The sequence below is a fragment of the Solea solea genome, chromosome 3 (genome assembly GCF_958295425.1).
Source record: "Solea solea chromosome 3, fSolSol10.1, whole genome shotgun sequence".
Taxonomy (NCBI): domain Eukaryota; kingdom Metazoa; phylum Chordata; class Actinopteri; order Pleuronectiformes; family Soleidae; genus Solea; species Solea solea.
In genome coordinates this window covers 11,378,262-11,392,055 of record NC_081136.1, presented here as the reverse complement: position 1 = coordinate 11,392,055, position 13,794 = coordinate 11,378,262, and positions in this window count along the sequence as shown.

The window sequence follows — 13,794 nt, the reverse complement described above, 5'->3', positions numbered from 1 at the left end:
TGAATTTGTCCTTGACATCCTATCAACCTCACAAATGAAAACAATTCTTGAGGAAACAAAAGTTGTTCCTCTTTGTGCAAAAGTTAGTATCTAATGGTGAGACCGCAGCCCATATCAATCCTCCACTCACCCTTTCCTTTCCCATGTGTGTAGTGTACTACTGTACACTTCATTTTTCTTGTTGTTCTTCATTTTGTGTCGTAAACTTCAGTGCACAAACACACACTGGCTGGGTTCTCCTTTTAGTCTGGTGTAGAAACATGGCAGCATGGCAAGATGGTGGCCTCTGTACAGCAAGGCCCTCACTTCTACAATGAAAACTAAAGCACTTAACTTTATTGCCTTAATTTCCAAAATATCAGGCAATTAACCTCATATAACAAAAGGGAACAGTCTTGAGATGGGGCTAAGTGGTCAGATCCTATAGAAATAGTACAGAAACAGAGCACACATACACCTACCTAAAGCCATGAAAATACATAAATAAATAAGAAAAATGAACAACATAATGATTCATACAATTTATACAGTAGTCTTACATGCTTTGGTTTATGTATAAACACATTTTTTTTCAAATCTGTTTGAGGAGGTTGCTGCTCCACTTTTGAGTGCTGATACTGGCTGAATGTTGTTGTGCAGAACACAATGTCTCACGTCTCTTTTAAAAGGTCAAAGTATCCAGTGTCCACGATTTTAGATGTTGATCTTCCTGCCTGCTCTCTGGAGAGATTACAACAAAACTGGACTGCATAGTCTTTGAAGTTGGTCTGGATTTAGGGTTCACCCCGGCAGCACAAATGTTAGCATATAGACATGACTCAACTCATTTACTGCAACTGCTGAAACCTGACATTCACCTGAGTGACACTTCCTATCCAAGCACTGACACATGATAGCCAGTGCAGAACAAAAAGTAGGAGTGACATAACCAGACTTATAATCTCTGGAGAAACTTAGCAAACCAGTGTTGCTGTGCTGAGTGGAAAAACAAGGTCACATCAATCACCTCAGATTACTCCAAACTAAAGCGCTGCTCAGCTCTGACCCACATTTTTGACTCTGGATTAGGCACTATGCAATGGGATAAGGTGAGAGTTTGGTTTTTGCACTGTCAAGGACTATGGTATGGTATGGTATGGAAAGTTAAGGTAAGGTCAGATCAGGTATAGTATGGTATAGAAGATTAGGGTTAAGGTTAAGGTTCAGGTCAGGTCAGGTCAGGTCAGGTCAGGTCAGATCAGGTATTGTATGGTATAGAAGGTTAAGGTTGAGGTTAAGGTTAAGGTTAAGGTTAGGTCAGATCAGGCATGGGATGGGATGGTCTGGTATGGAATGGTATGGAAAGTTAAGCTCAAGTCAGGTCTGGTATGGTATGGTATGGTATGGTATGGTATTGTATGGTATTGTATGATATGGTATGGTATGGTATGGTATTGTATGATATGGTATGGTATGGTATGGTATGGTATGGTATGGTATGGTATTGTATGATATGGTATGGTATGGTATGGTATGGTATGGTATGGTATGGTATGGTATTGTATGGTATGGTATGGTATTGTATGGTATGGTATGGTATGTATGGTATTGTATGGTAAAACTTGACTGTTTCTGTTTCCTTGACAGTAACAGTGGTAGTTAATAAAACAGATAGACAGAAGGACAGATATAGACAGAAAGTTGGTAAACATAAGATCAAATTTCAGCAAAGTCAAAAAGTATGTGCTCTGTTTTTGTTTGAAGAGTCAGCTGCACTCCAGAACATTTCAGGTCAAACTTAATAAAATGTAGCTTAGGCCTGAGCTTTAGAAATAAATAAATACCAATGCGAAACACGTCTCTATTGAAGAGAGTCCCACCTGTCATTATTGTACATAAACATAGATTAACCTTTAAACAGAGTAGTCGTGTACAATGAGTGTTTTTAAGGAAAACCACATCACCATCATAATGACATAATACAACCTCCTGTTTTCGGAGTCCACAGTAAAGATAGAAGGAGCTACATAGTGCTGACTCTCAGCACACATGCTTGGCCATGAGGAAACAGGTTAGTAGGCCACTTTGTTGACTTTTGGCTGGTTTAGAGCATCTGTGTGGAAAGTGTTCTTTTAGGATACCAGCAATTATGGCCGTGGTTTTAGTGTCATTCTGCGGTTGACACAGAGATCAATACTGCTTGTGCCATTATCAACCATATAAACAGCTAGGGACACAGCTTCTTACTGATTTAATCTGTCCAGAAATGTTAGATTGCATGGTATCGTAGAGGTGATGGATCTGTCGGGTTGTGACTGGATTATCCAGATTTAAAAATAAATACATTGTTTTGAGGGAAATGTCTGTTATTTTGCATCTTTTTTTGTGTGGAATATTAATATCAAGGATATTAAGTTTCATATCAGGAGATGACAGGTTTTAAATCTGACTTAATTTGTCTGTTTTTAAAGTTTGATAAAGGCCTTAGCTTAAGTTGATTGCAACTACATAAAAGTCCATAAAACAAACACTGATTATCGGATTCCTCATATCATTTTGGATTCATTTAATTTAAAAGGGTACCTTGTTGTATTCTTTGTGATTGAGAACTAAGTCAAAATGTCTTCTACCAATAACAAAATGCAATATATTAGTATTTTTGGCATTGGAATATTTACATGTATGTATCCAAGGTCATTGTTACCATTAAGAATATGCTAATGGTATTTAATTTAATCTCCTGATACCTCTGATCAAGGTTGTATCCACCTATCATACTGTAATCAAGTCAGTAGTTTTAATGCAGATATCACAAATAAACAGAAAAAGGAAGGATGCCGTTTCCTTTTGTAAAGAAACTCTTTCTTTACGTTGACAGTCTTTCAGTCAGCTTCTCTAAAGAGGCCTTTGTTATCAGACATAGCAGTCATTATTGTTTGGCTGTGTTGGTCGTTGATTGATTGGTCACAAACAGTCTTTCATTTACGCTGTTTGTTTGATCAGATTTGTTTTCAATCATTATAATCACATCATCTGTCAAGAGCTTAAACTGTTTTAATGGTTACGAAGTGGTGAGTTTTCTATCACAGAGGTTCAGAAATGCAGGTTTATTTTACTTATTCAGTTCTATATTTTCAGTAAATCTTAATGTTGTTTCTCCACATTTCACATAATTAGTTGGCATAAAATAAGTCACATTTAAATTAATATCAAAAGAACTGCAGTTGTAAATTCAGTCCCATTTTTTTTATCTTGTCAATTAAATTTTTTTGTATTTCCAAATACTATCAGCAGTGAAATGTTGAAGCAGTCACCATATAAACCTAACCTGCTGGTAACATTAAACTTATCATTTGGAAGATGAAGTATGTCCATTTTTCACGATTTATTGTACCAAAAGGAGTCCAAAATACTGCACTGCTGTTACTCATCAGCTTCCAGAAGCACAGGAAATTCTATCTTGCGTTAGTTTGAAAGGGGTTGCGTGTGTGTGTTTTGGTGCAGACCTTTTGAACAAAGACATAAGGCTTGAACGTGTCAAAACCCTGGAGATTAGGATACAAAGAGAAGAGAGGCAGACAGAAAGGACAGAGCCAAGAAATGTACTTTAATGATCATAATATCCAGTGCAGTGCTCGCCTGAAAACAGCATCCAAGTCTGCTCTGTTCAAGTCGCGGTGACTGTATGTTTGCTTTACCTTTTAATCTTTTGAATGCAGCAGCCTGAGGGCACAAAAATGAATATCCGTGTAAATGGAAAAAGTTATATTACATGTCCCATCAGTAATGTTTGTACAGTATCAGTAATGTTTGTACAGACATTAATGATGCTCAGCTCGTGAATCCCATTGACTTTAATGGTTAACACACTCATTTCTCAATGTTGATCACCCCTTATAAGTTCTGTGATCTCCTGATTTGTAGTCCAGCATCAACAAGTCAAAATTCCAATTTATACAGTACTTAAATTTATGGCGAAAATAATTAAAAACGGATAAATTCCAGTAATTAGAGTTACTTTGGAATTTGCTAGTGATAGTACTACTGTTGTAATATAACGTAGTACAAATACTTTGTTACTGTACGTAAGTACAAAATTCACATGTCTGCACTTTACTTTGTTATTTATATTTCTAGCAACTTTTACTTCACGACATTTCCCCTAACTATCCTCGTCACTCATTTCAACCTATAACTGCTTCACACTACAGTTTTGTCATTCACCCTTTCACATGCTGCAACATGGGGTTAAGTGTCTTTCTGAAGGACATAATAGACTAGCAGAGCCAGGAATTGAACCCACAACCCTACCATTGAGTCACCATGGCAAGACAATTACTTTTGATACTTAAGTACAGTAAATGTCATATACTTTAAGGCTTTTACTTACATTATAAGACGTGACTTCAACTTCTACCACAGTCATTTTCTGGTAACCCTTTAAGGTACTTTATACAACATTACATGTCATTTAGCAGACGCTTTTATCCAAAGCGACTTACAATAAGTGCTTTTAAACATTTGGGTACAAATAAGAGCTAGAAGTAAGTAAGAGCTTCAAGTAAGCCAAACTATGAAGTGCCAGTCATAAGTGCTATGTATAAGTTTGTTTTTTTTGTTTTTTTGTCGTCGTCGTCTTAGTCAAGGTAGAGTCGGATGAGAGATGTGTTTTTAGTTGGCGGCGGAAGATGTGGAGGCTTTCCGCTGTCCGACTGCTCTTAACACTATATGATCTTTTAATAGACCAGTGCAGCCAAAGGGATATTTGATTTTGATGGTTTCCTCCCACTATCTAATAAAATATAGATATTATAATAATAACAATACCACACAAATACTTAGAAACTTAGAAAAACATTTATTGACAAACCCTTAAGGTCTGTCATTTAATCTGCATTTTATTTTCATTTGCATTTATTCAGATCCTAAGAGCAAAGTGTTTAAACTTCATTAATTCATGCAATTTGCAAATAATCTGTCAACCTCTGCTATAAACTAGGATGGTGGGAAAAACTATCTTTCCGACATCACATTGGCAGCACTGTCATTGTGAGCATGTCAACATTTAGCTGAAAGCACCACTGTGTCCAGCTTTCACACATAGTCTGGCAACTGCACAGGATTAGACCTGTCAACATGAACTTTAAGTCGAGAAAAACAACATATTTGCTAACTGAAATACCGCATGTACATACAGTATGTACAACTAACAGACTTCAGTGGACACCACACTCGAACTGTAGCATCTTTGCACTCCGGTCTGGACTGGACTGCTAGACCACAAAACTCAGGTGGACTGTGGTCACGTTGTTGACTGGTCAGAAATAACCCACTGCGGTGTGTTTAAAAAAAGCATATATAGTTGCTCTGCGTGTTAATCTATCCCATTACAATTCAGAACATTAATGGTCCGCAAGTCCCACATTGTTCTCGCAGGAGTACAAATGATGTCAAAAATATCTGGTTCTGCCTCTGTGGATGTACACAGTAACCATCAGACATGAGTCATGACTGCCAATTCGGCAATAATGCTGTGTGGGAAAAATTCACTGCCATACAAAAAAAAAGTGGATAAGGAAAAGGAAGAGAAGTGATTTCCAGAGGAGACGGGGAGGAGTGACGGTGTTGTTTGAATTTCAGTATGTCCTGAGTCAGCTGTTACAGGGAGTTTATCACCGTAGTAAAGCTGACCCTGGGCCTTTTTCTCTGATAACACACACTGTGGCATAGCTGAGTGTCAGGGACGCACACATGCGACACAAACAAAACCTGTACTCCCTCACTCAAACACACTCTATGTACATGGAGTAAATGTATACAGTATGTCATATGCAAGACAAGTCATACTTAGGATGCTACAGGTAGATTAAAAAAACACACATTTTCAGCTCTCATGTTCCGCCTTTCCTATCACATAGACACACGGGTGCATCACATATGTCCATGCACACACTTACACAGGTGACATATCATGTTGTGAAAGGCACAGAGATTCTCTAGATAAGGCCGGGTTAATGAGCAACCCAGCTATTCCAAGTGATTTGCTGCTTAGTGGCTGGAAAATTGGAACAATAACAGGCAAACATTGAGGTAATGGCCATGGTACTAGACAGGTAGACCACATATGGAGATGGAGGAGCTGACCAGCAGTAATGGCTGGTGTATCAGCTGAGCCTTTTAAAAGCAGTATCATTGATTGGGCAAAAATAGCCTTTGCTTGAAGAGAGGCTTACAAAGAGAGACTATTTAACCTGCGTGCAGCGAAATGTATCTTGCACAAATTTATAATAAGATGCTGTGAAAAATAAAGTACAGCCACAGATGGTGATCTGTGGGTTGGTTTTCCTGTCATTGGCAAGTATGTAACTTGCCAACGACAGGAATAGAAATATAAAAAAACATTACAAATATAAAAAAACATTACAAAATAAGCTTATTTGAGTGCTTGCTAAGAAAAAGACTGCTGCCACTGTTGTATCAGTCAGGTAATTAAGGCAAACGATGAGCTGGTGCATGAATTAGGAGGGAGATTGGAAACAGCTAACCTGTCTCTGCAACAATGACACAATATAATATAATTTATATCCACACCTCTTTTATTGTGAAATTTAAACAGCTTGATTGGAACTGGTAACTTACTAACTAACCCCTGTGTCTAGTATTTATGTGAAGCTAAATTTGTTTCTAGCTGTAAACATTCATGTATTAATACAGGTCACAGCAAGCTAATTTGTAGATTAGCAAGAGGACTGGAAACTATTCTGTTCAAAAGCTTAAAAGATTTCTGTTCCAGGTCAATATAGTATGGCACGCAGTTTGTTTTTTTAATCATATTTTACTCTTTTGTGTAATTGTGAAAACTAAATGAATGCCAACTGTCGAGCTTTATGAGAGCTTGGTCAAGCAATAGCTAATGTACCCCTCTTTATGCTAAGCTAAGCTAAATGGTTGATGGCAGTTATAGATTTATCTAAGGAGAATGGAGTCTCTCTTGAAGGCTTGGCACTTTTGTGAGCAAGAATTTTTGGGATGTTCAGTGACTCATAATAAAAAGGAAATCACCCTTCGGGGCTGGTTAGCTCACTGTTCTTCCATAAAAGATTGAAGTATCAACGTTAATATTTCAATCTCTGCAGATGTGACATTAACTGACAAGAGTTAAATTGTAGGCCTATATCACTTTACCTATACTATACTATACTATGCTATGCTATACTATATTATACTATACTATATTATACTATGCAATACGATTTAATACCAAACCATACCATACCACACCACACCACACCGCATACCACACAATAGTATACTATACTATACAATATGATACTATATGATACTATACTATACTATACTATACTAGCTGTTTTAAAGCTGTTTTCCCCACTTGTTATACAACTGCCATTTGATGCTCCAAGTCATTTCTGATGTCAACCATGTGATGTGATCTGAGGTTTTGTAAAACAAACATGCTCCTGTACTGTGTCTCAGTGAGTCAGGCTCAACTGAAGCTAATTAAGGGAGAAGCTAAACGAGGATAGGTTGGTTAAATAAAAAATAATGACAGCAAATTCCTTCAGAACAGAGAAACAGTGGAAAAGTGTTTACACTGATGTTGTTTTAAACTCAGCACAGGACCTGTAGGTTGGCCAGAGCTGAGACATTTAATCTTATTAATAGGTACACTTAGTTGGCTGAGCTCATCCTGTTCTCTGTTTACTGTGTGCTCGCACACATGACTGCCTCTCAACAAGACACTTCATTTAGTTTACCTTTAACTTACTTCATCAGTAACCATTTTATTTGAATGAGATTGTGGTTGTTTTTGTAGTGTATCTGGAAAGAAATATGGCCAAATCAATGATTACATCACCAAATCAGTGATCCCTCATACAGCTATCGTTTTAAACCTTTTGTTATGTGATGGGGGTGATAATTAACATGTCAACACAATAAGCTGTTGACTTACTTGAGTATTTCATCAGGGTGATTTGCTTTACCATGATTAAATTTGATGAATGGGCCAGCACAGTTGAAGTGTGATGTTTCATGGAACGAGATTGATGAGACATGTTGTAAACAACAGGTTGTGTGAATGTTCTTTTATGATCTGACTTTGATACTATCTCCCCTGACAACCCATTTCCCTTTCCTTACTTCCATGCGAGGCGGACTCTGCACATTGTTGCCTGATCACAGTTTCCTCTGGTTAGAGTACATTTTAATTCTCCACCTTTAAAAGCTTATTTATAAGCCTCTTGAAAAACAGGTTGCAAGTTTTCCACACAGTATACTCTGCATGAAGGTCTGTCATTTGATCATGCTTGAGTGATGGCAGGGGAACAAAGGTGTTTTGGGACTTGTCGCCCTGGCATTTTCTGATCACTCAGTACAACTTCACTGTAACTATACAGTAAAATAAAGGGAGACAAAGCAGAGGAGGGGGGGGAGGAGCCGAGGCTGTAAGAGGAAAAACACAGGGAACAAAACATTTTAATAGAAAACATGCACTCAACAGTTTATCACACAGAACGTGAGAATAAATAATTAACAGCTATTTTTTTTCTGAGAAGAAAACATTTACTGCTCCTTGTGTATTTTAGTGCTTTTAAAATGCTACACTTCACACTAAACACATCTATAATTAAAAGCCCTGAGTCTGTATATTTGCATTGATTAGATGAAAACTGTGCACGTGTACGGTGGAGAGATGCTCTTTTTTTAGCACACTTTCAAACATATCAGCACTTTAGCCTTTGCTTTGCACATTAAACCAAATAAGGACGAGAGTGATGACGCTGGTCCAGACAGGCGCCGCCCCTTTCTTTTCCTAGAAGCCTCTGTGTCTTCCCGTCCTGAGAAAAGCTGAGCACATGTCCCTCCAATGTGGGATCAGTTATGGGGTGTGCTGTTTATTCATACTTGGAGACTCATAACCGCTTGTGTACAGAAACATAAGATGGGGGGGAAGTGAAGAGGAGGATATGGAATGAAAGGAGAGAAGGAGCGTGGAAATTATTCAGGGCTCAAGGTTTGGAAAGACTAGAAGTTTGTGTCCTCTTCGAGAAGTCGAGGAATGTGTGAATTTTCAGCGAGAGTTGGAGAGAAAGAGACGTGAAAAAGAAGAGAGAAAGGGAATAAGGCTTGGGGAAGGAGGAGGGAGGGAGAATGGGAATGGTGAAGGGGATATGTGAGCACAAGTGTGGAGATGGTAATCTGAGCCATCTGTTTACCATGTTTCCAGAAACATATGAGTTCCTCGGATAACGTGTTTTTAAAAGCACGTGTTCGACCCAAACAACTCACTCCAGGAACTGGATCTAGGCTAAAAATGTAACTGGTAAACACATAAAATGAAAATGAATCTGTCAGCCAGGTTCTATAACAGCAAGAGGAGGAACAGTTTCATTTCTTTTTCTCTTTTAATTCTTTAATGTATGCATTTTGAAATAAAGCTTTCAATATGGGATCGACACGTGTACTAAAAGGTGGTTTTACATGTATTTACTGACAGTGTCATTGACATTGATTTTATTCTAACAATTAATCTCAAACTCCTGAACTCTTAAAGGTAAGGTTCCTCTCAGCTATAGCATTATAAAGTCTTTCAGTATTCTTTGGTTTCCTTACATGCGACCCTGTTTATGTTAAATCTGACAACTCTCATTCTGTTCTTCAGCAAAAATCTACGTTATCTAACACGTTTTTGCTGCATCAACTTGTAATAGTGTGCTAATGCTGTGTTTTCAGATAGAAATTGTAACTATCACTATAATTTACACACAGATGGTTACAGAGTACAGGACATGCCATTAACATGACTCATCCTCCAAAATAAAAGCATCAAGAGTTTGAAGTAACAACTGTCGACTGTCAGATTGTCATTTCTAATGTGTTGACAATTATAGTGCTATGATTGGAATACCAATTATTAATGCACAGGGTTAATGATTATCAGTTTTAGGGAGACACTTTGTAAGATAAACGTTTACAATGTTATTGCTGTTGACAGGTATAGTTCAAACATGATTGGTTTATGACCACAGTCACCGTTCTTGATCACGTTTGTGTCTCAGAACCACAGCTTGTCTGAACTTGTCGGCGTCTCATCGCATCAGCACTCGTCTCCGGCTCCAGACTGCAGCTGACACACATAACATTTCTCTTTGTTTACCGTGACATCACCGATGAATTTCACAGTCAGTATTCCCATCATGGGCAGGGTAACACGGGGACAAAGGACATCAGAGTGTAATGTAAACAGTTCCGTGGAACAATAATGATAACAAATGATGTATTCACTTTTGTTGATAAGAAAACAAGAAATGCACAGTCACAGTTGATATTTTGTCATTCACTGAGGCTGAAGAACAACAAACAGGCAGTCATTGACAATAACTGAGGGAGGTCATATACAACTTATTAATACTCACAGGCATGTCTGTGTTTTACACTCATTTCTACGCTCTATGACCACAGCTTCCTCTTTCAGACTGAGGACATGCACCACACACACACACACACACACACACACACACACACACACACACACAAGTTGGGCTCTTTGTGCGGGTGTTTGGGTGTTTGTCATATTCATGTCCAGCTCCTCTGACAGTCAGTGCTGCCTGGACGAGGCTGTTTTTTTTATTGAAGTCAGTCTGAATCCAGTGCAATTCTCTCTTTCTTTCGAACACTTTTGCCATAAACACTGACCTTGTTAGGACCCGTAGTACTCATGAGACCAAAACCTGGTCCTACTGAGCCAGAACCTCATTTCTGGGGAAGTGCCTAAGATTTGTTACCACAGAGGGAACACTGTCTGTGCAACAATAAGATTTATAATTTAATGTGGATGTTCTTTTCATTTGCACCATGTCGGCGGATTAAATACAAACATCATGATCTGATGCAGTTTTACCCAATCTGATTACAGAAGAATAACATTGAAATAACACTTGACATAAACAGTTTACATAATGCTGACATGCACCACACGTGTTTGTTTTATTTTTTTTTAATTGTTCTTCATTAATTGTTCTTCATCTACTGCTTTATCCTCCACATGAGGGCCACACACACACGCACACACACGGGGAAAACAGTGAATCCTGGCTGAGTTCCAGTTAGCTGTGTCAGTTTCAGGCTCCGGGTGTTGTGGATGTTGGATCACATTTACTTTACGTAAAAAGGGCGTTTGAACACAATGGGGTCATTTCTAATGAATTTAGAAGCAAAGCATGTGTGTTTTTTTGTGCTATGACATGTTGAAAATATGTCTCCTGTATATCTGTAATATCTAAACTTGTTTATATGTAAAGAGATGCACTACAGGAACATAATTAACAGAATGAATTAAGTTATACTGGACTAAATGTCAACAGACAAGTTTATTCTTGACATTTGAAACAGCAGGTTGACAAAAATGAACATTCTTGCATCTTATCTTATCTTATTCTCCATGCACACACACATTGTATATGGTCAGACTCTATAGTGAAGGTGTAGAATCTAACACCTTCCCTCTGTGTGGATCTTTCCCACGAGGACACATCCCTCCCATCTCTTACATACTCTGCCCTCTTTGTGTGTGACTGTGTGTGCATTTGTGTGTCTCTCACAATCACAAAAAAAACACCCCCAGAATCAATATGGCAACTGAAGTTCCACAAGGCAAAGTAAACAGCCTAAAGTCACACCAGAGACCAGTTGTTGCATGGCAGCTATGCCGACACTGAACATGGTTGTTGGTCCTAGTGTATCTATCTATCTATCTATCTATCTATCTATCTATCTATCTATCTATCTATCTATCTATCTATCTATCTATCTATCTATCTATCTATCTATCTATCTACCTACCTACCTACAGAGAACAGTAACAATCTCATGCCGCAGGCACATCAACACATTAACACATCATTACAGTTTTTCTCAGTCGCTTTGGTGCTTTTCTCACATCACTATTAACATTTGCACAGCAGTTAGCGCATTTCTCAAAACAATTGGTTAAAACTGCAAAACCTAGTGGATAACCTGCAAAAGCACGTCACTTGCTCAAAATGGATAGACCATTCCACCAAAGCAAGTATTCATGTCAATGAAACTGCCAGTGTCATCGAAATGAGAAGTCTTGACACCATCGTTTATGAACAAGATAGTTCATAACTGATATCACAGTTTATTCTCTCAGTGTCAGAACTCAGTGACACTACCTGAAAATGCAGCAAAAAGACAGCACTATACACTACTTGTACAGCCTTTTGAAAACTACAGTAAAGTTACACATTGCTGTAGTTAGGGGAGTAAGTGAGTACAAGACACTGAATACGTAAATTTCACATTTAATACTATTTGCAATTCTCTATGTATTTGGCCTCTTCTCCCTCTTCCCCTGTTTCGCCCGCTTCCCCTTCCTCCCCTCATCCTCACCCCTCTTCCACGATGCTGACCTTCCATTTCTGTGTCACATAATTGTAGAAATGGTACACACTGTGTCCTGCTCGGTTCATATATGCTTGCCAAGTGAGGGTTCATGTGATTCATCCCTGAGTGTTACGGCTAGGGAGCCTGTCTGCTTGCCAATTCTGTGTGCTAATTGCCCTCAGGAGAGTTGACGTCCCGGATTGGTGGCTGCCGACCCCACCCACGGAGAGGATTGGCTGTTCCGGAGGATCCATGATATTTGAACCAGGGAGAGCGCCTTGTGGCTGCTTGGGACCTGGGAGTGGAAACCAACCTCATATGGTATGCCCTCCGACCCCTAGACCGGGCATAACACTGAGTGACTGTGAACAAGTGGCTTGTCATTGGTTACACCTCCTTGTGAGTGAAAGCTGAAGTTCACCTGAGAGCAATTGTTCAATTTAGGAGACATTTACAGGAAGAAATGGTAAAGAAAGGTATAAAATTTGCTTGACAGAATTTGATAACTAGTTCAACAATTTTGTATGTAATGACTCAAGCAATGAAATGAAGACTATTAGTTTTATTGGGAAGGACTATTCAGCATCCATAAGTATAGTTCATTTTGACTGACATGACATAAGCAAATGATAATGTTATAAAACAGCAGAGAAGTTGAACTAATAGTTATGAAATAAATTAATTTAGGTCTGTTTGTAGACATGACTAAAAGGTGTCCTGTGTAATAAAGTGGCTAATGTGTGTATTTGTCATTTAATATAGAAGCTGATATTAAATTGAATTGTGTGTTTGTACATTTTAACCTTGGAGGGTATGAGCACCAGTCATTACTAGACTGTGTGCTGGTTGATATTCTGGAGGATCACCTGATCAGGTGATGGTGGTATAGATCGTGATGTGTGACGTTATTCGGTAAAGGTCAATAAACCTGTGTGTGTGTGTGTGTGTGTGTGTGTGTAAGGTCTGCTTTCTCATGGATGTCACATTCTTGCAGGCTGGTTGGACTTATAAAATATTTATGTAGTGTGTGAGTGCAGCAGTGGCTATAAATAGCCTGAGCTACACATAAAACCATTAATTCCACTACAGCCATCTTGCACTGCTTTACGTTTGAGACACTCATAAATTCGTACACAGTGGCATTGACAGAGTATAAATGCAGGCTGAATTTAGATCATGTTGACGTATTGATATTCTGTATGGAGCTCACACACTCACAGACTCACACACACCCTGCACCAGCTGTGGTCTGATGGTGTGCCCAGTATGAGTGTCAGCATTTGTCTGCTTAGGGCTAAGAATGAAGAAAATTTACAGATGCAAACAAATCAATAACTGCTCTTTGTCTGATTATGGTCATATCAATCAGTGTGCATGTCATTTATATGC